Source organism: Pteropus alecto, unplaced genomic scaffold, assembly GCF_000325575.1.
Source record: "Pteropus alecto unplaced genomic scaffold, ASM32557v1 scaffold280, whole genome shotgun sequence".
NCBI lineage: Eukaryota > Metazoa > Chordata > Mammalia > Chiroptera > Pteropodidae > Pteropus > Pteropus alecto.
In genome coordinates this window covers 573765-577920 of record NW_006430057.1, presented here as the reverse complement: position 1 = coordinate 577920, position 4156 = coordinate 573765, and the positions used below count along the sequence as shown (strand labels likewise).

The following is a 4156-nucleotide window of genomic DNA, read 5'->3' as shown; positions in this document are numbered from 1 at the left end:
CACATATATATAAAAATCAAGGATATTTATTACAGCAATGTTTCTATTAGAGACAAACTATAGACCACTGAAATACCTACCAAGGACTAGTTATATGAAATATGGTATGTCGATGTTATGGAGTACTAAGCAGTCATTAAAAAATGTAGATATACTGAAGTAGATATACTGACATGGAAAGATGTTCATGACATATTGCTAAATCTGAAAAAACAAGTTGCAAAACAATAAACATACTGTAATTCCACTTATGGAGGAAATGCATATGCACATATGAACACACATATTACATGGAAAGTAGATGGGAATTATGCCCACTGAAATGATAACAGTGGTTACTTCTATGAAAGGGACTGAGATTCATGCGGTGAGAGGGAGAGTAATAAGGACCTCTGTTCTGTATACTTCTAGAATGTTTGAATCTTCAATGATGAGACTGTATTACCTGTGTAAGTTTTTTAAAAGTATCTTATTACTTTACTGCAAGAGCAGTTACAACCTGCTTTCTTGTGAATATTTGGACAAACTGGACCACAAGCAAAGTTTACAAATAAGTCTTCAGTGATTTATTCGATCACTTGCTTATTCTTCATTCATTCAATAAATAGTTGTTTAGTTCCTGCTATGTGCCAGGTACTTGGTGCCCTCTGTGATTAACAGACAAAGCTCTGATCCAAGGCAGCTCACTGACTTGGGTAGTTGCTGAAGTCAGTGGTCAGATGAAGTGACTGAACCACAGGAGCAGTCGATATGGCCCTGACCAATTGTGTACGATTAATAGCTACTAATAGAATAAGAAGTTCTTACAGCATATACAAAAATAAACTCAAAATGGATTAAAGACTTTAATGTAAGACCTGAAACCATTAAAATTCTAGAAGAAAACATAGGTAGTAAACTCTCTGACATTGCTCTTAGTAATATTTTTTCTGATATAACTTCTTGGGCAGGGGAAACAAAAAAATAAGCACAAACGGGACTACATTAAACTAAAAAGTTTCTGCACAGCAAAGGAAAACATCAAAACGAAAAAGAAAACATCAAAATTAAAAGACAACCCACTGAATGGGAGATAGTAGTGCCAATGATACATCCGATAAGGGGTTAATATCCAGAATTTATAAAGAACTCATGCAATCCAACAGCAAAAAACTAACAATCCAACTAAGAAATGGGCAGAAGACCTGAGTAAACATTTCTCCAAAGAGGACATACAGATGGCCAATAGACATATGAAAAGATGCTCAACGTTGCTAATCGTCAGAGAAACTACAATGAAATATCACCTCACACCTGTCAGAATGGCTGTCAACAACAAATCAACAAATAACAGGTGTTAGCGAGGATGTGGAGCAAAGGGAACCCCCGTGCACTGTTGGTGGAATGGCAGATTGGTGCAGTCACTATGGAAAACAGTTTGAAGGTTCCTCAAAAAATTAAAAACAAAACTCCCTTATGACCTAGCAATTCCACTTCTGGGTACTTATCTGAAGAAAACCAAAACACTAATTCAAAAAGATATATGCACCCCTATGTTCACTGTAGCACTATTTACAATAGCCAAGATATGGAAGCAGCTTAAGTGCCCACCAATGGACAATTGGATAAAGAAGAAGTGGTACAAATATACAATGGAATATTACTTGGACAGGAAAAAGAATGAAATCTTACCATTTGCAAGGACCTGAAAGGACCTGGAGGGTATTATGCTAAGTGAAATAAGTCAGACAGAGAAAGACAAATACCGTGCGATTTTACCTATATGTGGAATCTAAAGAACAAAATAAAATGGAAATAGATTCGTAGATACAGAGAACAAACCGGTCATGGCCAAATGAGAGGGGCTTGGGGAACTCGGTGGAAAAGGTGAAGGGATTAAGAAGTATGAATTGGTAGTTACAAAACAGTCATGGGGATGTGAAGTACAGCATAGGGAATATAGTCAGTAATATGATAACTAACTATATATAGTACTAGGTAGTTACTAAATTAATCGGGGGGAATCACCTCATAAAGTATATAAATGTCTAACCACTTTGCTGTACACCTGAAACTAATATAAAATATTGAACGTAAATTTTAATTTAAAAATTAAAAAAAATTAACAATTTAAAAAAAAGAGGTTAATGCCTATTACAGGAATGTCCAAAAGTAGATGAGAACATAACGGAGGTAGAAAATTTTAACCTAACGATGCAAAAAGAGAAAAGCAAGCCATATTGGAAAAATCCAACATGTCTCTTGTAAAACTTTTACCTAAATCCTTCCTAGATCTTGGAACTAACTATGGTATTGACTACCTTACTTGTACTTTTCAGGTAACCAAATTGGAAACCCACTCATGGAACTCTGCCTTTTCCTTCTGTGTCATCACAGACACAGGCAGTGGAGAGTGGCAGGGTATTGCCAGGGCAGCTCATGGGGACTTCGGAAACTGTAGATTTGTGGCTACATATCTGAATCCACCAGTTCCAGGGAAGACTGGGTTTTGCAAGGCCAAAGTCAAAGTGCGAGGCTTCTACCAGAGGCAGCATAGGCTGCCAAAAACCCAAAGATAAGACTAAGTCAACCCATTAGGAGAAAACTGAGATCTGATCACCAGGATGATCTCATGCAGGCCTAAATCCAGAGTCAGAGGCAAGATCCAGGCTGAGCAAAAAATTTGGCATTGCTTCTCCTCTCAACCCTCCTGTCTCTGTCTCTCTGAGCTAACGAATTCCCTCCTCACATTCCTCTTTCTGTCCTCCCACATCCTTTGAATTCAATTCATGATGTTGGCTTTCTTGTTAGAATCTTGGCTCTTCTTCACACAGTGCCTGGCTCTCTGCCTCAGGTTGCCAAAATGTGCTGAGACAACCCAACTTATGGGACCCTGCTATCCAGAAGTCAAGCCTGTGGCCAGCACTCTCACGTCATTTGCCTGAGTCTCTTTGGTGGGGGGAGACAAGGACCCAGATCATGGACTTGAGAATCTCACTAGAGGCCCCCTGGCAAGGCCCTGTCTGAGCAGCTCTCCCTTCCCTATCTTGGCAATACTTGAAACACTTGGCAGGCATATTTCTCAGTGTAAATTCCCAAATTGGTATTCTGGATTAGCAATCAACCACTTGTAAATTTAGATGGAGGAATTCTGACTATAGACCTGAACTCTTCTGGGGAAGCCAACCAGATAGTTTCTGAATCCTCAAATTTGAGAAACAGCCCTTATATCCTTTCAGAAACAGACCCAAGGCCCCTGGGAGGCCCTATTCATACAGCCAGCTGGTTAATTTCTTTACCACCTCATCATGGCAACAGGCAGAATCCAAGGGATGATTCTGAAATGTGGGACCCTCTCTGGGAAAGCAGGCTTAAGGAGGGCCTCCAGGATGGTCCCCGTGTAAAGTATGAAGGGTGTGGAAGCATATGATGGTGGGAGAGACCAATGGCAAAAAAAGACAATGCAGAGTAGCGAAGTAGTTAAGAACAAGAGCTCTGCCTTTGTTTGCATCTCAGCCCGGCCACTTACAAGCTGTGAGACTCTGTATAAGTTAATTAGCCTCTCTGAAACTATTTCCTCATTTGTAAAGTGGGATCATAATAGCACTTATTGCAGTTATGAGAATTAAATGAAATAGTACCACAGAAGACAGCACAATTCCCAGCACCTAGGAAGGCATTCAGTAAATGTCACCTGTTTCTAGAGGAGAGATTAAGGCTAAGGATGTTCCAACAGGGAGGAAAAGGGGAATAAAAGAGAGGTGAAAAATATTGAAATAAACTTTGCTTAATTCTCACTCTTTTCCTAGGGCCAGCATTTAGTATTTCAGGTGTTTATGCAAGAACATATTTGCATGCTTTCGACATTTCCCTGTCAATACTGATTTCCAGTACCAACTCTGTGCTTGTCTAGCTGTGTGACTTTGGGCAAGTCTAATCTTCCTATGCCTCAGTTTCTCCAAATGTAAAACTAGGTCGTTATTATAGAAAAATATTAAGTCGTTCCTATTCTAACATTCTGGTTCTATCTTACATTTTGCCTTTTTCTTTGGGAATGTATTATGGGTTGAATTGTGTTCTTTGAAAGCATGTCAAAGTCCTAACACTTGGTACCTGTGAATGTGACCTTATTTGGAAATAATTGCAGAAGTAATCAAGTTAAGATAAGACGTTAGGG

General features: G+C 39.1%; 1 protein-coding gene across 4 annotated transcripts in view; it reads right to left on the bottom strand.

Annotated features, from left to right (window-relative positions):
* The window catches only part of LOC102879959 (A-kinase anchor protein 17B), a 137703-nt gene that overhangs the window by 67835 nt on the left and 65712 nt on the right, over positions 1 to 4156 (bottom strand). The gene's annotated exons all lie outside the window — the stretch shown is intronic.